Genomic DNA, 23,083 nt, shown 5'->3' with positions numbered 1-23,083 from the left:
TCCCCCATTGGGACCCAAGAGTGGACAGCTGCAGTCAGTGTCACTGTGGGTCACTCTGAGAAGCATAGCTTTAATGCACTGATGCAGTGGTTCCCAACGTGGGGCACACACCCCAGAGGGCGTCAATTTGATTTTTAAGGGGTCAATTCAAGAATGAGTTATTAACCGTGATTTTTTTTTCCCATTTCTTATGGTTCTAGGGGCTTCATATACAGTATACAAATACATATTGTGATATATCTATGCATTTCAGTTTTCTATTATATCTTTTGAAACTTTATTTGCTGTTTTTTTTTTTTTCATATCACTTCATATGATTATTATTTTTTAAACAATTTCTTCCTCAGTACTCCAGTTGTCCTTTCGTTCTTTTATTTTTCTCGTTCATGGATGCCATGTTCTTTGAAAGTTTGTTTAGACCAAGTTAATGGCCTTTTAGGCTTGTTCCAAGTGAATAGGAGTTCACTTTTTAAATAATAAGAATTATTTGTCACAGGGCAGGTATCAGGATTTTAGAGATGCTTAGGTGGGGCATGGCCAAAATAAGTTTGGAACCACTGCACTAATGGGAGAATACTCTGGTTCAGAATTTCTGAAGGGAAGATTGGTAGTATATGTGAGATTTTAAATGTGCAAACTCTTCTATCTCTAGTAATTTGTTTTATGGTTATAGTCAGATAGTTATATAATATTCCAGCGCCACCTGTAATAAAGAAAAAGATGGAACCCAAGTGCCCTTCAGCACGGCAGTGGTTAACTAGTTATGATAGAGTAAGACTAATTATTACAAATAATTAAGAAAATGTATATTAGAATTTTTTATTATAGAAAATTCAAATATACCCAGAAGTAGGAAGAACAGTATAAAGAATCCCGATACAACCATTACACAGCTTCAACTCTCTCCCACTCATGGCCAAACTTGTCTCTGTCCCTTTGTGTTAGAGGTGTATTTATTTATGTGAAAATGATCATGATCTTTTGCAAATAAAAAAGAGTAGGCTACAGGAGTTCATGTATTCACTCATTGAACAAGTCTTAATTGCATACCTACCAGGCATGGCACTGTTTTAGGAGCTCAGGCTTCAAAAGTGAATAAAAAAAGGATAAAAACTCAGGTAGCCCCTTACATTTTAGTGGAGAAGACAGAACAAAAACAATAAAAATTATAGTATATAGCTACTGATAGTAAAATCGAACCATTTTAATTTGTAGGGAATTCATGTGGTGTCTGAATGCATAATTATGGGAAATGAAATGACTTTTTAAAACTGGGTTAAAATGACTTTTTCTTGATTTAACAAACATTTGACCCCCTAACCCTCCGCTCCCCTACACACACACAATGCCTGCATTCTAGTGCTTATCAAATTATAAAAGCTGGGTTCAGATAAAATAACAGGAGGGTTTTTTATGGCATCAGCCAAGAGTTATTTGGAAAACAGGCAGAACAAGTTCAAGTGCAATCCTATTACAGTGAAGGGGAAGCTTTGTGTGCCAGGCCCAGATGGAATAAGTTCATTCTCACATAAATATTATCTCTTTGTTCTTGCCAAGGCCGAGCTGCAGTTATTGTCTTAAGTAGCTCAGGGAGTTTCCAGTTATGACTCCAAAGCCTTAGTCTTCTGTAAACTGTCACCTGGCTTTATGTTACCCTAACCAGCAATGTGACCAGTGGGCCACTTAAATAGTTGAGGTGTCAGTGTTGTGAGTGATGGGAGTGGAGGGGCAGGATCACCTCTTTCAGCTTTTATGCTCTGTGCATCCAGTATTCTCAAGTTCTTGGGCAAGTTTTCACAGAGAAGCTTAGCGGCTCTTCTGTTGTTAATAAATGGATATTTCACAGCACCCAACTATTTTTTGCAGTGTGTTAATTTTGTACAACATTTGAAACCTAGCATAGAGTACACAGATGATGTGTTGTAGAATTGTGCACCTGAAACCTGTACAATTTTGTTAGCCATTGTCACCCCAATAATTTCAATAAAAAGGAAAAGAAAAGAAAAGAAAAGAAAAGAAAAGAAAAGAAAAGAAAATGAATGTAACATCAAGGATACCTTCAACTATTTTGTTTGCAATTGTTTAATTATTTATTTTGCAGAATAGATTACAGTTGAAGGTATGTACAAAAAATATTTGAGAAGAACATGTATGCTGATTAGCATTTATTTTAATAAAACTTGGTTCTTTAAAACATGGGATTGAAACATTTTCCCAGGGATATAGGCGTCGTTATTTCAGACATAGAGATATCCCTCAAACTATGATTTCTCCTCTGTTTGCACAGTCTTTTGTATGTGGGGAGAATAAAGAGACTGGACATTATTTAGACTAACTCTACATATTTAAAATTTCTCGAAAAGCCTGCAAGTAATGGTTGGCATCTGAGAGTATAAACAGGAAATTAGAGAGGCAGAGAGGTTCTTTGTCGCCTGCCAAGGCTGGACTCCTGGTTTCATTTATTTTCATAAGACACCAGCAATCTGAGAATGGTATTTAAGCTGACCACATCTCTTTTGTAGTTAGTCTCCACGTGGCAGTCTACAGACTGCCAAATCTTCCTACTTTTTTCCAAATTAGTATATTGGCATATAAAGTACCGAATGTACTTTTCATCGCTGAATGGTTTGAAATAAAGACAGTGGGACAGCGTGGCATTTTTATCATCCCAAAGCATTGCATCCCCCTCCCCCCCAAATGGTGAAAGTAATAAATGTGCTTTGTAGAAAATTATTATAATTTTAAATTCCATGATGCGCAGGCCACCGCTGTTGGTATTTCAGTATCATTTTCTCTGGATCCACCGGTGTTCATTAAGCCATTGGTTATTGTGTTCAACAGATTGTCTCCAAGGAGAGGAAGGAGAGGTGGTAAGAATATTAGTAGGTCATTTGTTTGGTAAATGCCAGGTTCAATAATGTTAGATTCAGCTTTGCCACAGATGCCCTCTTTAGTGCTGGTCCTCCTCGGGACTGTCCCCACCTGGAAGGAATGTCAGCATGGCCCTGGCAGGACTGCTGGTGGCAGATTCACTCTGGCAGTGCACCTGCTAAGGTGACACCGGAACGTGGCACTGGAGCATCAATGCAGACGGCAGTGCAGATGCATTTTGTTTTTGTTTGTTTTGTAAAAGCGTGATCTCATGCTTTTCCCACTTAACATATTGTGAACATTTTGCACTTTTCCAAAAATTGCTTGTCCTCCTTGTTATTTTTCAAAGTGTCCCATTTATAAAGGTTCTGGATATAAAGCTGGGGCGTAACCCAGGTGACAGATCATTGTAGACCATGGTGATCATCTCGAAAGGTTCTGCATTATAAAACATTTTTACTCATTTTGTTTCTGCCTTCCACGCCAAACTTTCAATGTGGACAACTGCTGCTGATGCTCCTGGATTCAGAGTTCCCCAGTCCACTGCTAACTTGTTTGCTTTGGGAAGGCCTGGCAGAGATAGGCTGCTTTTAATGCAAATGGCTAATTTTCTCCTGTTGGTGGGCAGTTCTTTTAAGAATAGTTTTATTTATAGGTCCTGGTCGGGTCCCTCAGTTGGTTAGAGCATCATTGTGATAAGTCAAGGTTGCAGGTTCCATCCCCTGGTCAGGGCACATATAAGAATCAACCAATGGATGCATAAATTTAAAGCAAATTAAAAATGGATCTTCGTTTTGGATGGTCCCTTCACCATTCCTCATTTATTTTATCACAAAAATATCATTGCATCATAGCATTTAACAACTGAGAATTTTTTGTTCTCTAGTTGGATGTTCAGCATTTGAGGAGAAATGTATTCATTTTGTAAATGTATTTATCTTTATGAACCAGAGTTTAGGAAAGTTTTGGAGACCAGTGAAACAAATGCCTGACTCTTCACTGGTTGTCTCGGCCTGAAGGATAACCCTCAATTCTTCCAGCATAGATGGTATACCTTTTAAATATTATATACTACACTTGTAAAGTCCTTTTTTTAAGTCAACAGCATTATTTGGACAAGGCCTGGAGCACATTCATAGGCAGTTTCCCTATGCAATTCCTGGACAAGTTCATCGCTTTTAGACTACAGCTGAAAAGCTTCATGTGTACTTTTAACATGGGGATTCCTTCCACAGAAGTATGCAAATTTCCCCCAAGGAAAAAAGGAATTTGCATCAAAAGCTCTCACTATAATTATAACAATCCTTCCCCCCTCCCTATTTAAAAAAATATATATATTTTATTGATTTTTTACAGAAAGGAAGAAAGAGGAACAGAGAATCAGAAACATCAATGAGAGAGAAACATCAACCAGCTGCCTCCACCCACCACCGGGAATGTGCCCACAACCAGGCACATGCCCCAGACCGGAATCGAACCCAGGACCCTTCCGTCTGCAGGCCGACGCTCTATCCACTGAGCCAAACCGGTTTCAGCCCCCCTCCCTTTTTTTTAAATTCAGCTTCTCACTGTGCCAAGTATCAGGTTTTTTTTCTTTCCACCAAGACAGGCCTCAACGAAGGACATAACTACTGAAAAACCTCATGCCCACTAAAATGAGACATTATGAGATTTGAAATGCAGTGGGGAGGGGGTAGCAGGAAGTGGTGGTCCTGTGTTCCTGGAATATCATTTATGTGAGCATACAAGTACTGTCCGAAGGCTTATACTTAGGAGATAAAGTAATGGATTCGTGAAGGGAAAAAGAGGTTGGTAATCAAGTTTTCTTTTCTTTTTTTCTGAGGCCTGGGCTTACATAGCTGAAATTGTAATAAAATTAAAATGCCTGACATGTTTCAGAGTTGGAATCCTCTGCTGCCTTGGTTCACGGTCAGCTCCCAGAATGCTTCCCCAAATAGCAATCCAGCACCCTGGCGGCCCACCAGGAGGACACGGTTTGAGGACCTCCCTGGCCTTTGGGGAAGGGAACTCCCCCTCTGATTGTGCAGAGGGCAGGCAGTGTGTGTCCTCTCCATAGTAAGGTTGCTTGTTGTCTTCCAAGTAAAGTGTGTCATTTTATTATTTTTTTCAGATTCGTTTTACCTGGGGTATCCAAATAAACAGCTTTATTTTAGTTAGGAAATAGAAGGGATTGGTGTTTTTTTTTTTGTTTGTTTGTTTGTTTGTTTTTGAAATCACATATTGTTAGACACTTTATTACCTATGCCAATGATAGGTTTTTTTCATTACCAACATTGTGGAAATACTAAATTTTGTTTGTATTTTAATAACTCAGGTTGCTAAATGGCTAACTCTAATACAGCAAGTGGATAAAATAATACCACCTATATTTAAACATTCATTTGATTTAGAGTGTTTGATTCCATGCCCCTGGGTCATTATCAATATGGCATCAATGTGGAATTTTAATTGTTGGGTTTCCTTGTCAATAGAATGCCATAAGAAAGGGAGTCAGGGGTATGGACTGGCATCGTGTGGCAGGCAGCAGGGTAGGACAGGGAGGACCTGGATCAAGCCCACAGTGTGACTTTTGCTCAGGATGTGACCTGTGTCATCTGGAGGAGAGGATGAATATCCAGTCCAGCAGGATGGTGATGGCGGTTTGTCTGAGCTCGATGCATGAGGAGCAGGTGTTAAATACTAAAGCGGAATCTTGTTCCAAACTCTCAGACTTCCCCTTTCCCTGCTACTAGTCAGCAAGGAAAGGAGTGATGACCAATGTGAGATGAACTTGGGCGGGGAGAATATCCTGTTCTGTTTGTGTTTCAAGGAGAGAAGCAGCTTAGTGGGGAGGCCAGGGAAGCTTTTCACAGCCCTGGCTGGCCCCATCTGGGTCTCTTCTTGGGCAGGGTCTTAGGCTGATGTCACCCGGGATCCTCCCAGCTTGTGTTTTTTTTTTTTTTTTTTTTTTTTTTTTTTCCCCTCCCAGCTTGTTTTAACTGCCCGCTTCTCCAGTTACAGGCAGCTTTCTGGAACTGTTGTTGTGGCACCCGGGAGAATGAGCACAGCTTCCTGGGATGCCTGAGTAATGACATTTCATTCTGTCCAAGCATGCTGCTGTAAAAGGATACGTTTCCTCCTGATGGCCTTGACCAACCTCACATTTAAGGGCCTGTGCGTAGCTAGTTCTGTTGCCTGGAGAACGTGAGCAGGGATACCAGCCTTTGTTGCTAATGTTCAGCAACGAATCCACCCGATGACTGTGAACTTTACACGGTAACTGGCCACACTACCTCTTCGCCCTTACTCTCACACCTGCAGATGGTGTCCATAGTGACTTTTGTGATCCTTCTTTTGCATGCCCAAAGGTGAAGGGCTTTATTTTGTATTCCCCACTTCTATTTAATTTCTTATTTTTAAGTGATGAACTTTATTCTAAGGGCTAATTCCGATGCTGAGACCACAAGCCTACGAAATACTTGAAATTTTTCATAAATCTAATTTTATCCATTTTTTTCATTTATTTTATTTATTTACTTTTAATCTTCACCTGAGGACATTTTTTCCATTGATTTTTTTTTTTTTTTTTTTTAGAATGAGTGGAAGGGAGTAAAGGAGGGGGCAGAGAGAAAGAAAGTGAGAGAGAGAAACATCAATGTGACTGAGACACAGGGATTGGTTGCCTCCCACACCTGCCTCAACCAGGGTTGGAATTGAACCTGCAACTCAGGTACATGCTCTTTGGTGCATGGGCTGATGCTCTAACCACTGAGCAATGCCCACCAAGGCTTATCCATTTTTAAAATATTCAAGTAATAAATCCTAACCACAACGTGTTGATGGCTCTCCAAGAAAATGAGGTTTGAACAAATTTCTTCATTTGGGTAAATAAGGTATTTACAGGTGTGATACATATTCAACTCTCCCCAAATTGTGTCTTATTTAACAATAAAGATGGCTTCAACTCAGTGCTCTATGAATAATGGGAAACTTCAAAAAACTGCTATTAGGATAACTAAAATGAAATTTTTTTATTTGAAATATTAGCAGGTATGATTCTCTTTAATTCTAGTGAATGCTTGTGGGCAATTCATTATCGTTGTTCACTGATACAGTTGATTCCAAATTGCATGTTTTAAGTATAATTTTAGGCTCGAATTTTGTTTTTCTTTTCTGATTTATATGTTTGTTTGTTTGTTTGTTTGTTTTACTAAATATTAAATACCACTTTTAATGTAATGTTACAGAAGTTTGGGACATGCTGTAACAATTACTACTGTTTTGTCCATTTACAACCCCTGGCAGGGAACATACATATTTATGATTTAAAATGTGCATACAGATACAATTTTGCGTTATTTTTCACTTCTAATTATAAAATCAGCATTTCTGATGTTATGTGCCACTGTGTGCATGGCTTTAAATCTTTTATGAAAGAGAATTAAAAATTGAGTATGTTAGTGCCAATTCCGCTCATTCTGGTTCTCTCACTTCCCAGAAGTAACTCTTCTCCTTAGGGTGCTATTTTTCTTTCTCATTTCTAGTTTTATACTCTTGCCTCATGTATGTGTCCCTTATACATATGTGTATATGTATGGAATATGTGTATAGATATATACACATTACATATACATACACATACTGGTATTTACATGTACATGCACACAGTATTATTGCATATTCTAGAAATTTACATGCTTGGATCATTTTGGCTGCTCATTTAGATTCCATTCGTTTTGTTTCATCTATCCTGAAGTCAGTACCTCAATGCTAAGAATAGGGCAAGGCAGGAAAGGCACCCAGGTTAGACACAGAATTTATTGGGGCACTTACCCTGAGCCTCTGTGAGCCTCACGTGACTAATCCTCATCTCATCCCTGACTACAGCTTCATAGTAACTTTTGGTATTTGGTAGGACAATATATGGTTATGGTTATATGTATTGGTCCATTTACTTACTCAATTTAAAGAAACAGTTTGTCAATGTCCATGACAAATCCCATAGGAATTTTAACATGAATTACATGGAACTTATAGGTTCAAACTTCTCACCAGCGCTTCCATACTCTTTCTGCCTTTCTGTCTTCTCACCTCCTCTCCATTATTCATTCGGTGCTGCAGACACCCTGGCCTTCTTACTATTGTTCCAGCTCCTACCCCTTGTTCCTATGTGAGGGCCTTTGTATTTGCCGTTCTCCCTGTCTAGACCGCCCCCTCACTGATCTTTCTATCACTGCCTCTTCTTATCATTATGCTTCCTGCTCAGACATCCCCTCCCCAGAGAAGATTTCCTTGGCCACTCTCCCTAAAATATAGTCATTGGCTTTCCTCTTACCTCGTTTTATTTTCTTCACATGATTTTCAAGATCTTAAGTTACTTAATATTGCTTATTATTTATTTCTTTGTTTACCATGGACTTCCTTCCAGTAGAATATCAGGTCCTCAAAAATAGGGCTTTGTCTCAAGTCTTGGTAATCACCATATACCATATTTGCTAGTAGCATATTAAAAAAGCAAAGACAAAAAGGTCAAGTCAATAATGTCAACACTAAAAAAATTTAATAAAAAGAAAAAGGTCAAATGAACATTAATAAAACTCTGAACCTGTCATATTTAAACTATTCTTTCTGCATGTAATCTACATAAAATTATAAATGACATATTTTTATATCCTTTCCCCCTCCAAATGAAGTGTGGAAAATCTGGTGGGAAACTTACACATAAGTACATCTCAGTTTGGACTGGCCACATTTCACATGCTCACTAACCAGACATGTATCTGGTGGCTACCATGTCAGGTAGTGGGGGGCTAGAACAAGGCCTGGCACCTAAGAAGAAATCAGCACATATCCAGTGAGTGGATGAACAAGTGAGTGAATGAGTGAATTTAACTGTAGTGTGTATAAGTCACATGAAGAGTAAAGTCAAGTGCCCATAAAGGGTGACATCGTTAGAGAACAGCGGGGAAGCTGCACATATTCTTTACCGAAACATGTTCTTGTATCTGAGAGGTTTCAGTTAAGTGTCACTTATTAAGGCCTTTGTGTACTAAGCATCACATGCAGGGGTCCTCAAACTTTTTAAAGTGGGGGCCAGATCACGGTCCCTCAGAGAGCTGGAGGGCCGGACTATATGAACTACTAATTCCTACTGTAACACCTCGGCTGCGCTCACTGCCCGAAAAACCTGGCGGGCCGGATCAGACTCCTCTGCGGGCCGCATGTGGCCCGCGGGCCGTAGTTTGAAGACCCCTGGCAGCTAGGGACTAAAAACATGAGAACAAGAAGACCTCTGAGGTCTGGTGAGATGGTAAGAACTTTTTTGTAGACTGTGTGTGTGTGTGTGTGATCATGTGTATCATGGATTACATATCTGACTTTTATTAATATTTAAAAGCTTAGATTTGGACTGATAGTTGCAGATGAAATTTTTGAACACTCAGTCACTTTTTACTGAAAACATTTTATGGGTAGGATTATGTAAGGTGCTAAGGGGAGTAAATACTTGCCCTAGAACTTTTTTAATCTGCATTTCTCTAGGCTAGATTCTTAACTCACCTGAACTACCCTCTAAGGGTGATTCTTAAGTATTTCAGCTATATTTTGGGTGCACTGAGATTCTAAATGTATATCCAGTATGGTCTTTCCTTCGTTTTCAGCTTATAATTGGCAAGTTCCCATAGGAAAAAATCATTATTGGTGCTATAAAAACACTTCTTATCTGTCACATTTGGGAAATGAAAGTTTTGAAAAGGTCAAAAGAAAGTGTGCCCCCAATTATGATGATGACTTGTACATCACAAATAGTTTAATAGCTTGGAACCTATCCGAGTCTGCTTTACAGAGTAAAAAGAGAAAGCGGAAAAAAGCCAAACCTCCTCGCTCTTTTACCCTATAGTTTCAAGAAAGATGAAAAAGAGCCCACTTAAACGCTTTTGTCAACATCTTTCTATATATATATATTTTTTTTTTCTTTTTTTTCTTTTTCTGTGATTTGGAACTTTAAATTATGTAAGCTCACTAGTTTATTAGTTCACCTTTATTAATTTGTCAAGGTTAATGTGTGCATAATGAGTTGAAGATAATTAAAGATTCCCTGGAATCCATCTGCTAGTGTTTACTCCGTGTAGTAGGTTTCAGAGCCCTTGTTGTAAGGTTTCCTGAGATTTCTTTGCCACTGAACCCATTTTTTAAACACAAAGCATCCTGCTGCCTTAGGCAATGTGAGAATTCTTTTTCTTAATCTATCAGCACATGACAGCCTATTAGGGAGATCAGATGACTTACCTCTAAGAAGCCCAGGGTGTGTTTGCAGACTCAGTGGAGAGTGGGATGATGCCAGCCTGGCAGACACATGACCCGGCGGCTCCCTTTCCCTTAGCAATCTGCTTTGGAAGGTTGTCTGCCGCTGGCATCTGTGCTCATTATTCTGCCCCAGCAGCAGAGCAGTGGGTGGTACCGTAAGGATGCCCTCGTGCTAGCCTCTGTGAAGGCTGATGTGCATTAGGGAAGTGAGTAAGCTAAGCACAGTGCTTTCCTGAGTGCCTACTATGTGCATGTATGCATCCTGCCTTATTGATTGATGCAGTCACGATAGAATAAAAGAGGGGGCGGTTAGGAGGGCTTGGAAAGGGTTTGGGGCCCTGAGCAAATATCTTATTTAAATCCCTTTCATCTGAACTCTCTTTTTCTCTTTAAAAAATATACTTTTTAATTGACTTCAGAGAGGAAGGGAGAGGGAGAGAGAGATAGGAGCATCAGTGATGAAAGAGAATTGTTGATCGGCTGTCTCCTGCACACCCCACGCTGGGGACCAAACCCACAACACAGGCATATGCCCTGACCAGGAATTAAACCATGACCTTCTGGTTCATAGTTTGATGCTCAACCAGAGTCATGCTGGCCTGCCTCGTCTGAACTCTCCTGGCATGCTCTTTTATAACACCCCTGTCTCTCTGCAGCCGCTCATCATCTTTCGCTCCCCTTCTAGAGCGAGTTATTGCTAGTTGCTCCCCATTCCAGTTCCCAGATAGGTTTCACCTCCAGCCTCTTGGTTCCATTTTCAGGGTCAATATCACTTCTTACCTGGAGAATTTTATTTACCTCCTAACTCGTTTCTCCACATTCCCTCGCCTTCCCAAGCTCACCTGCAGGCACCCATCCTCTGCAGACATCCCTCTGATGGTTTTCCATTGCAGGGTGCATAAAGTTGAAATTCCTTAATTGGGCGTCAGGCTCCTGCAGGCCATGCCTCCATTTCCCTTCTTGCCTTAGCTGCCTGCTCCTGACTGCATGCTCCCTACACAGAATGGCTGTTCCTTTACTGTGCATGCCCCCCTTGCTCCTGTGTGCCCCCCTGACTAGCACTGTTCCTCACCTGTGTGAACCTCTCACTGCTCTCAGCTCCGATACTGCCCTCCCCACCCCCCCGCAAGCCTTGATAACCCCAGACCCTCACCTAATGGTGATCTCACCTTTCATACATTCTCTTGCTTTTTGGGCCTCTTTGGAAGCCCTCACAGTTTTTATAATATTTTTGTGCTAATTCATCCACCCACCATCAGAGACTCTGCTTGTCTGTGTTTCATCCGCTGCTTTTTTTTTTGTTTCCCCACAGTGTCCATCGAGCACTTGGCATTCATTCCCTCAGGGAGTGGACAAATGCCTCTTCAACTTCCATAAGCCCTCGCTTGGCACTTTGCAGCTCTCTATTTCCCCCCTTCCTTCTTTTCTTAATTGCCCTTTGCTGTTTTTAGGTTTGCTTTTGTCTCTTGGTAACAATCATCTGCAATGATCAGTATTCTCTCCTGGCTTCTCCAAAGGGCTCTGAACTCTTCCACGCTGCCCCATCTGCTCCCTGTTTTTTGCCCCGGTCTCTCATCCGTCCTGGTTTCTGACCTGCTGTGTCTCTACCTTTTGTCTTCAGCAGTGCTCCTCACGATGCTCGTTCCCAAGGCCGCTGGACCAGCCGTGTCTGGTGGAAGTATAGGAAGTGGCTTGTTTACAATTTCTTAGGACTAGTGACTAAGCACATTGCTATAAAACATGCTACTGGAATATTCTGAGATTCTTTAAGGACAGCTGTGTGGTTTTCCCGTGAAAGGCAAAGTGAATCTTCAGTGGAAACTGCCCTGAAATGCAGAGTTTGGGTGAAAATGTGTCCAACACAGGCAGTTCTGACAAGTGTGGGTAAAGGACATTAGTCTTAAAAAGTGATGTTTGTAATTATGCTAATCATTTCAATTTTCCCCCAGGTATTTACATTAAGTTGATCATATTTGAGGCGTATTCCTGACATTGCAAGGTCTAAATCTTGAGAATAATAGTTATAAATATTATAGTTTTTAGTTTTAATTATTATCCTCAGCATTTCTGTCTACTTTGCTTTTCCCAGGACTTTTGTTTAGAATCATTATCTATTGAAATATTTCTATTTATTTTTTGCCAATGTTTGCACTTGAAGATAAAATAAAACATGAAGTACATTCTTTGGTTTCTCTAGTTGTGGATAAACTGCTAGATGAATTTTTGGTGTTAATTTTTTTTATATATACCAACAGGAATAGAAAAAAGAAAACATTATTTTTATTAAAACAATGTATTCTAATTATAAAAATGATGCTATTTGTTGATAATTGAAAATTCAGGAAAACATAAAAATGAAGATAACTATTGTTATACCACCCAGAAAAATAATCACTGTGACATAATGTTATATATATAACATATATTGTATTTTTTAAATAAAATTGTGATTGTCTTGGGCCTACAATTTTTATCCTGCTTTTTTTTCTCTTAACATTATATTCTGATTACTTCCTACATAATTTTGTCTCGAATATGGCTTAAATAGTTGCATGTTTTTAAATCATGAAGGCCTATGACATTCCAGGAATATTCTATCATTGGATAGTTGGGTGTTTTCACTCTATTCCTTTAAAATAATTTCTGTTCCTTTTCAAGATGTGAATACTTAAATATTATCATATTACAGTGTATTTCATAAGCAAACATAGAGGCATTCGGTGTTTACTCTTGATTCAAATATGCAGTGCTTCAGACATTAGAAATAGGGAGATTAATTTTGAGTGATGTTATATCATCCAGGAATTTAAAAATCAAGTGCATTTAAGGAAAGGCGCAATTTTGCTTGCCTTAATTTTGGCCCAAGTTTGGAGACTAAAGCATTTACAGACCATTAGCTGTAGTACTTTACTCTGGAGACCACTTGTCGTAATCAGCTGTCAATTATTGTGCATCTAAGTACAGTTAAAGGGACCATTGGACTTGCAGTTTAAAAGCCAGCATTTGAAAATGTGCAGGAATTGAATTATAAATGAGGTGGTTCAGAGAGGCCCTGCCATATCATGTCCCTATCTGGATGTACTGTCTGGTCTCTGGAAGGCTTTTGTGTCCATTTAAAAGTAAGAAGCAATCAAACTGTTGAGCATATGGCTACACAAGTCTTACGTTCTGTACAGTTCATGCTGTGTAAATGGGTATTCTTTTAAACCAAAAGTTATGGATCAGTATTTCTTAATTAAGCATCCAGTGAGTTGGTTTCAACCAATACTTTTGAGTGAGAAGAAGGAAGGAAATCAAAGATATTGAAATTTTTTTTGTCTTTATAGGTAATTCAGTGAAATACAGTCTCTCAGAATGTTTATTATTCATTATCTTTTAATCCTTAGTTTCTGAACAATGCTTGCCTTTTCATATTCTGTGTAGTGTACTTTAAAAATACTTTACTACATAGAGCTTTTTTTTTTTGTTTTGTTTTGTTTTGTTTTGTTTTGTTTTGTGTATATGACATAACTGGGTGACATTTCAAATTTTTTTTCATGGTGGAAGATGCCCTTTGCTGCCAATTCTGAATGATCATGCTGTTGAGAAATTCTTGGAAGTCCAATTTTTTTTGACATTTCAAATGTTTAATTTTATCTTGTTCTGAAAGGTCAATATTTGGAATGTGAAAGTTCCTCTTGAATTTTGTTTCCTTTGTTATTTTATCACAAAAGTAGTCCCTGCTTGTTGGAATAAAGCAATGTAGTGAGTAAAAAGTAATGATTTTATTCAGTTTTACCCTCTCTCTTCAATCTCACATTCTGCACTAGAGGTAACCATCATTAGCAGTCTGGTGAGTACATGTAGTTCTCCTTGCCTCCTGCAGTTTTGCTTTCTGAGGTTTCAGTTAACTATGGTCGACCACGGTCCAAAAATATTAAATGGAATTTTCCAGAAGTAAACAATTAATGAGTGTTAAATTATGTACCTAAGAAGCATGATGAAATCTTGAGTGGTCCTGCTCTGTCCAATCCAGGTATAAATCATCCCTTTACAAGTGTATTTGTGCTGTACACGTTCCCACACTGGGGATTGAGTCCGAAATCTGGGTATGTGCCCAGACAGGGAATGGAACCATGACCTCCTGGTTCATAGGTTGATGTTAAACCACTGAGCCATGCTCAGAAGGTATTTTTTATTTTGTGGGTTCTATACTCTATTGCAACTATTGGTGTTTTAGTGCAAATAGCCATAGACAATACCTGGGTGAATGGGTATGGCTGTGTTCCAACAAAACTTTATTCATGAGCACCAAAATTTGGGTTTCATATAATTGTCATGTCATAAAATATATTTTTTTAAAGTTATTTTCAACCATTTAAATATGTGAAATCAATCTTAGCTCACAGGCTCTATAAAAACAGAAGAAGGCAGTTGGACTTGGCCATGGGCAATAGTTTGCCAATCTCTTGACTAGACTAAAGAAAAAAACTACTTACCAAGTTAAATCATACTTTTTTTTAATAGGATTAAATACTTCAGTGGGATTAAGCCAAATAAACAAAGACAACACTTCTTTCATAGAATAGTCACTTGACATTTATGGATAGTGAATGAAAGGAAATATTTTAAGAAGCAAACAAGGGTAAGAGAAAAAGGCTGAGGGCTTATGTGTTGTCCCAAGTACTGAAGGGTAGAAGGGAGTTTTCGTGTTTTCATCAATTCATAAGTTTCCTGAGTTCTTTCCCAAGATGAAGTATTGCTGGTCCTGTGTTTGAAGCACAGCATTACTATGGCATTCTGCTCCACACAGAAACCTTTATTTGCATGTGTCATCTGTTTTATGGACTTTATTTTGTTGTTGGTTGAAAAAAAAATCATCCTTGGCATTGACAATATCTTATATATCCAGAATTGGATTTTTAAATTTATTCATTAAAGGATATGAAATTATTAGAGGAGTATAAAATAGAAACACTGAAGATTGCTCAGGAAATATGTTACATCCCTGAATAGGTGCTTTTTAATATTAAGGCTGCCCCATTAATTTATTTCAAGGGATGCTGTCTGAGTGGCCTGATGCTCTTGATTTGATCCAGTCGCCAGGTGTGTCCCTTGATGCCAATTTTGCTTTCAGACCAGTGAGAACACTGTGATCCAGTTTTGCTGTCTTCTGGAGCAATTGCAGTTGTGCAATAAAAAAATAAAACAATAAGACATCTATAAAACAATATTGTGATATCTATGAAATTGTTTTACACTATAATTGCGAATTTATAAAAACATAGAATTTATAAAAATAATACATATTTTTTATGAAATAAGGACCAGTTTATTAAGGATTATTCTATATGAATTAATATGCTTAGTATGTGATAATGAAAGTGTGTGCTGTTTTTAAACAACTTGTTAGTCTTTCATTTTTTCATTGTATAACTTGGCAATTTGGGGAATAAAGGCTATTTTTATTAGATAGCCAAGTATACATGTAAAATACACACACATGCACACATGCATATATGAAAAGGGATTATACCATTTATTCTTTTTAGAAGAACTTTATGTATAAAAGTTAAAGACTATAGGCGGCATAAAGAAAAAAATAAAAGCATGTATATTTTTATTACCCAGCCATAAATACTGTTAATAATTTTGGAATGTCTTGTGTCTATTTCTGTACACATAAGCTCATATGCTTATATTCAGTCCTTCATTTATTTCTCAAGTCATATTTGTTGCTTATTTGTGATGAGCAAGGTACTGTGTGAGGCATTGGGGAAGAGCCTTTTCCTAAAGTTTACTTTGTTTACTGGGGGGAGATAAGGAGTAACCATGTCACTATATATTCGGTGGTGGTGAGCACCGGGAAGAAAGTTAAGATCAGGAGAGAGGACACAGAAGGTCTGTTTTGTGTTTGTGAAAATAAAGATAGAAAGGAGTTGTAGTTCTCACACTCTTTTGTAACTTGCATTTTCAAGTTTAAATATATATATATATATATCTATTATATATATCTATATCTATCTATATTTATATATATAAAATGAACATTTTCTGTATCATTAAACATTTCTAAAAACAGTCTGTGTTTGGCACACTCTACTTTTATATGAATGAGGTTTATTTAACTAGTTCAATATCATAAGCTAATTTATTTATTTTTTTAAATTGCAATTAGAAGCAAGGCAGTGAGGACTATTATTAACTGAAGATGAGCATTTTTGCACAAATTCCTAGAAGCAGAATTACTAAATCAAAGAATAATCATGTGTTAAAGCTGTTGACGGGAAGATTAAAAAGGTTATGTGGCTAATTCATCGCTCAATTTGTTTTCCTTGCCCTGTATCCCCTCTCTCTTTTCTCCATTTATTTTCAAAGTTCCAAGTAGGTAGTAGTCCCCCAAAATTAAAGAACTCAGTACTGTGGTAGCATATCACTTTCATGGTGGATATTATTTTTTGTTTCTGAAATCAGATTCTTATCGTGGGTGAGAGGGCTAATGCATTTATAATTGCATCATTGCACAAGCTAACAAAGTCCTATTTGTTGCTTACATAGTTGGTATGAAACGAAGGAAAAAGACATTAAGCACAACAAACCAGCAAGCAGTCTTAGAAATGCAGGAGGGTCAGTGCAAGTTTCAACATGTCATTTCATTAGCTTGTTTTTTAAGGTCTGAAAAAAAAGTCCAAGAATATTGAACTCTATTATAAAAAAAGCATTCAGTCTGGGGAGAAAACCATTTTATTTTGTTTAGCTTGCCTTAGGATAGGTTTTTTTTTTCTTTCTTTTTTTTTTCTTATTCCAGCAAAATAAAATAAAATTTGTTATCTAGAAGAAACATTTCTAAGTTGCTGTCACCTTCTACGTAATTCTGACAATATTGGCACACACTCTAGCATCTGCTTTGTGCCAGGTCCTGGATTACCTCATTTATAAGCTAGACAGGGGGATTGTTTAGTGTGAGAAAAAGTGGACATTTTAACACCGAGGCACTAGAGATTTAGCAGCTTCTAACCCTTTTGAGAACTCATAGTCAGAAGTAGGAGGGTAGTGTTAGCATTCGGGTTAACTTGCAGATTCTGATTCAGCAAGTCCAGGGCGTGGCCCGAGACTCTGAATTTCTAAAAAGCTCCCAGGAAATGCTGATGCTGCTTGTTTAGGGAGCATAGTTGAGAAACAAGGTGTTCAGAGACATTAGCACAAGTCTGCTGTTTATCTGTGAGGACAGTGAGATCCAGAGGGGCCAGTGGCCCAGTTATGCCAACCGAATAAGCCCACCAGTAGCTGAAGTTGGGAGCTATGCAATTTGGACATAACCTTTCTGCACTTCCTTCTCCATGCTGCTCATCCTGAGAGAGCCACCCGGCAGTGAGATAATAGATTGTAAATATTTCTCTCTTTTCTGCGTCCAGCACAGCTAGAGAGTGGTTTGGTTCCTGGGAATTGAGAAAATGAAAGGGACAGACTCAAGATAGAAGGAAAAAGCTGGGGCCAGGTGGGACAGCTGTCTTCTGATGGAGAGACAGTGACCCAGAGCGGAAACAGGGCATTTATTTTATACAGCAAAATACCAGGCAGTTTTACTAAAGCCCAAGACAAAGGAGATTATGTTCATTCTTGTGGCTTCTTTGTAATTGTCATTTCTGGGTGAGCCCAGATATTCATGTTTATTTCTGGTGCTTGTCTGGATTTAGATAATGAAATTCACCCCCTGGTACCTGAGCTGAAGGTCAGGCTGACAACATACCTGCCTCTGGCAAGGTGTGTTTCCAGGACATGGCTCTGCCAACACAGCTGGATTTGGCTGACAATAATTTTTAAAAATGCTCATGTCCCTTCCCAGGCGGTCTCTACCATAGATTACTTAGATTTTCTTTTTTTCACTCTCATGTATCTTTGAAGTTTTCATCTGTGATCACATATTTGTCCTATAATCAGAATAAAGTGAATAACTAGAATAATCCCCTTCCTAAGGTATTTTTTACTTTATCTGATCGCTTCAAAGATCTTTGAGGTAGGTCTTTGAGGGATTATTAGAGCAAACCTGTTAGGTGCCCTGCCCATATATATCATCCTTTCAAAATAAATGGTGGTAAAATACAAAACATAAAATTATAATCACTTTTGTATGTTTTTTTCAATTACAGTGCTATTTTAAAAATTGTTTTAAAATTGATTTTAGAGAGAAGAAGAGAGAGAAAAAAAAAGAGGAGAAAAAGATAAACATCAATGAAAGAGAGAAACATTGATTGATTACCACCTAAATGTACCCCAACTGCAACCAGGGTATGTACCCTTGACTGGAAACTGAACCTGCCACCTTTCTGTGTATGGGGTGACACCCCAACCAATTGAGCCACACCTGCTAGGGCTAGAGTGTACTTTAATATTATTTGGTATTAATTTCATGTATATATAGGATAGTGGTTAAAACAACCATATGCTTTACAGAGTGTTTCCATCTGGCATCATTCCTATGCTGTACTTTACATCTCCATGGCTATTCTGTAATTACCAATTTGTAGTTATTAATCCCTTTACCCCTTTTACCCAACCCCCCAAGTTTCCTTCCCTCTGGCAACCACCTGTCCATCTTAAAAAAAAAAAAAAATGATTTTAGAGAGAGAGGAAGGGAGGGAGAGAGAAACATCCCCTGATTCCCTCCCATAAGTGCTGGCTGGGATAAATCTGAACCTACAATCTAGGTGTGTGCCCTAGGTATGATCATAACTGTTACCTTTGTTTATGGGTAATGCTCCAACCAACTGAGCCACAATGGCAGGAGCACCACCAGTCCATTTTTAATGTATGGTTCAGTTGCATTAAGTAGATTCACTTTGTTATGCAACCATCTCTATTATTCATGTCCAGAGCTTCTGCATTTGTAAAAATGAAACTCTAAACCCATTAAACAATAACTTTCATTCCTCCGTCCCCTTAGTCCCTTGACAACCACCAGTCTGTTATCTCTCTATGAAATTGACTACTCTGGGTTCCTCATAAAAATGCAGTCATATGATATCTGTCCTCTTGTGACTGGCTTATTTCACTTAACATAATATCCCCAAGGTTCATTTATGTTATGTGCCAGAATTTTCTTCCTTTTTAAGGCTGAACAGCATTCCATTCTATGTATACACTACATTTTGTTTATGAATTTATCCATTCGCAGACATTTGGCTAGCTTCCACCTCTTGGCTCTTGTGAATAATACTGTGAACATAGATATGCAGGTATCTCTTCAAGTCTCTGCTTTGGCTCTTACACCCCGCCCCCCCCCCCCCCCCCCCCCCCCCCCCCCCGCCCAACCTCCAGCTGCCAGTATGTGTGTCTCTTTACTGAATGATGACTTTTTCTGGCCACCTGCTCTGCCCATGTATGGGCTGTGAAGTCACTGTCCGTTTCCCCTCTCAATAAAGCAGAAATGAGTATACAAGTGCCCCAGCTCCCTTGCCTCTTGGGTGTGAGAACTGGAGAGGTGTGTCTTCACCATCTCCCAGAGTTCCTTGTGTTGCCCATGGTGATAACTTGCTTGATATTATACCCTGCACTGGCTTTCTTGTCTCATTTAGGATATGCCTCAGAGGGAGCCCAAACTAAAGATCATTGAAAAGGCACTCTGTGTATACCTGCTTACACCTGGAGAGCAACACTGAGATTTGGCTCTTGGAGGTGGGTTCTCAGCGTGTGTTAGCTGCCCTCCATCCCATCCAGCCAGATGTTTAAGAAGAAAATTGAACCTGTTCACATCAGCATTTGAACTTCATTATTGTAACATTTTAAACATAAAATAATATGTCTGAAGCTCTCTTTTAGCCTCCTTACTATCTTATCAGCATAATATCCTAATTCATTTTTACCTTTCATCAAACTAGATCCCAAAGAAAGAAGGAAAGCAGTTCCACGAGCAAGTTGAGATAGTAATTTTCTCTCTATCTATAGATGCCTGTTTCTTGCTTCTGCTTCCAAGTTTAGCCTCTGGGTTTCTTCTTGGTTCTATCTAGTTTGTTGTTTTTGGCTCATTTTGACATTCTCTGGGTATTGTATTTTTAATATAAACTACATATTTAGCAACAAGCTTGGAAAAGATTAAGTTGCTTTTACCAGAGTTGCTGCTCTGAAAATGCAGCCAGGGGTGTGAGTCAGAGAGCTGAGCTGCAATGTTTTTGGGTGTCTGGCTCCTAGCGAGGTGTGAGCTCTCATTGATCTTTGGGAGTTGTTATGTGGTATGTAGATAGATGACTTACATGCCAGCCCTACTTAAGGCAGCTACTCAGAAACCACCAAGAATGGGTCTTAGACTTGAAATTAGGAAGGGAAATGGTGTACATTTGTGAAGACTAAAACTAACTAGCACCTGCTTTAAACCAACATTAAGTCTTGCACCTAATCTGCATGACAAAGCAGTTCATTTGGTGGGAGGAAGACGAATGCCTACTTCACATTTCCTTTTTTGAATTTAAAAGGTAAATTATTTTAAATGATGTGTCTATTAGCCAGTTATAGCAAATGAATACCTTTCAAAGGAGAAAGCAGTTTCAAGCTACAGATAACAGAGGGTAATGTCACTGCAAGTGTTTTCCCATTAAAGTTAGTGAAAGAATATCTCAGCAGATGTTTTCTGTGTTTAGATGGCTTTCCCATGAAACCCGTGAATGTTGTTTGTACGTGATGGTTTAGTTCCCTAGGTCAGGAACAAACAGATCTGACCTCTCATGTAGAAGGTTGGAAATTTTATTGTTGACTTTGCATAATGGCAACTGTTTGGAAAGAAATAATAATTTTCTTAGTAGGATAAATTGAAGTGAATCAGGTCAGTAAGGAATTTGTCCTTGTTTTTCTGGATGAACACAGATCATTGTATTCAAAATAGAGGAAGGATCATTGAGACTGAAAAGGAAGTTAACTCTTCATTGAAAAAAAATCTTTGAGGGTTTCCTGGGAAGAAGGCAGCCTCCCTAAAACTTTCCTTCAACTGTGGACCTCCTGATTGGCACCTAACAGCATCCTGTGAAATCCATTATACTAGAGGACACTCAGGGTTTGTATTAATAGTATGTCTTGACATTTCTTTATGGCTCAAGGAGCAATAATTAGCTTTCTACTGTGAGCTAGATCTGCTTTGTGCAGGGATACCTGAAAATGATCAGTTCTATTTTATCTGTCTATTAATCTTTCTATTGATCTATGGGCCAATCATTTGATTTATCAGTCAGCTGATCCCTCCCTCCAAGCTAAAATCTGAACTAAACCTAGACTCAGGCAGTCTCCTGGAAGTTCAGCTCTCAACTCCAATCTTACCCGGGTCCTCACCTAATCTCTGTGACCTGTAACTTCCTACATATGGAATGAAAAGGATGAGATTGATTCCTTCCAGTGCAATCAGTGGTTAAAGACATACTTAGCCTAAATACAGAGTGCCTGCATTTAGGTGCCAGCTTTACCACTTCCTGTCCATGTGACCTTGGGCAACTAGTGTAGCCTTACTGTGCCTTGGTTTTCTTATTAGGATTATAATTTTACCTACCAGCTGCTTGGAAAATCAATGAGATAATATATGTAAATTGCTTCAAACAGTGCATACTACATATTAAATGCTCAATAAACATTAATCTTACTGTCATTTATCTTTTTCTGTACACAATAGATGCTCAACTCCTTTCCTCTATTCAGTGATCTTCCCTTTCCCATCTTCATAAAGGTCATAGTCTAGTCTTGAGAGAAAAATAATTATCTGGCAGAAATAAAGGAAGAAGATGACATGTAACTTGTTATTAACACATGAGAAGGGTTTTGGCAGGGAAAGAGAGGGGATTGTGTTAGGAGGCAGAGAAGAGCTTAGCATGCTTGGTGTATAACAGTTGATTTGTTGTGGTTGTATTACAGAATTTACCAGGCGACCGAACATACACACAAGGAGTACTTGGAGATTTAGGAAAAACCCATTATTTTCAGATATACTACTAGTACAATGACTCGGTGGGGTGGGGTCTGTTTCCAGATCCTGAGTGAGTGAATATGGAAGAAGCTTTCCCTTTATACCCTTTGGTTTCTTTGTCCCCCAAATATGGCATGCTTCAGACCTTTCTTGGGCTTTGTGAAAAGTCCTCTGTGTTGGAATGGGGGACATGAGATTATACCCAAAGGCCTAGTTTGGTGCCAGCACTGATAACTTCCTTTGGGGGTTGTGCATGGTTCATGGTTTGTGGCCTCTGTAAAATGGGAGTATTCTGGGAAACAGGTTCTGCTAGGCAGGGCAGGTATCAATGGAGTTAATTATTGGCTGGCAAGAGTGTGCATTAGAAGGCAGGTTATTGGCACATATTCAGATTGCTAGGCTCCCCCCTCCCCCCAAAATGTCTTATAGTCTCCATCAGTTGGTGTGTGATGTATGAGATGCTTGGTGGGTGATGCAAGTCATGGAGAGAAATGTGATTCTTCACCTCTGTTCTGTGTCAACATACCTGACTGACACACAGACCCATCAGGGTCATGTATACATCAGAGTCTTTGGTTCTTCACCATGGGAATTCTCCTCCACGTGTAGTAGGGCAACCATGATTCCGCAAGGGATGGAATCTGAATCATGGGGAGGCTCTGAGGGACTCATGTATACATTGTATACATGTATATATTGTAAAACCTTCATCATACCCCCTTCCCCTACACCCATGGATACATGCTTCTCTCTTTCTTTATGCTGATGTTATTTAATCTCAGGGTTCACTTACCCATTGGCCAAGCTTTGGAGGATGAGGTGATCCTTTTTTTTAATGATTATTATTTAATAATTAAGCAGCTCTGTGTAGCATGCAGAGGCCCATGTTGGGTGTTATGAGACTTCAGGCCTGAGTTTGCTTCTAACTGGTGGTAGGACCTCAAAAGCTGCCCTTCTACTCTAGGCTGTGTTTCTTTATTAGTGGGA

General features: G+C 38.8%; 1 protein-coding gene across 9 annotated transcripts in view; it reads left to right on the top strand.

Annotated features, from left to right (window-relative positions):
• PLCB4 (phospholipase C beta 4) overlaps positions 1–23,083 on the top strand; it is a 368,787-nt gene that overhangs the window by 36,418 nt on the left and 309,286 nt on the right. The window contains exon 1 of one of the 9 annotated variants that reach the window (XM_084887445.1): positions 18,426–18,444. The exons of 7 other annotated variants lie outside the window; for them this stretch is intronic. The gene's annotated coding sequence lies outside the window, so the exon portion shown is untranslated. Of the gene's footprint in view, positions 1–18,425; positions 18,445–19,808; positions 19,831–23,083 lie in introns of those variants that run through there. One more of the 9 variants, XM_084887444.1, reaches the window with a different exon arrangement.

This window comes from Pipistrellus hanaki, assembly GCF_964339955.1.
Source record: "Pipistrellus hanaki genome assembly, chromosome: 6".
NCBI lineage: Eukaryota > Metazoa > Chordata > Mammalia > Chiroptera > Vespertilionidae > Pipistrellus > Pipistrellus hanaki.
The sequence above is the reverse complement of the archived record's forward strand: the minus strand, read 5'-3'. Positions and strand labels throughout refer to the sequence as shown.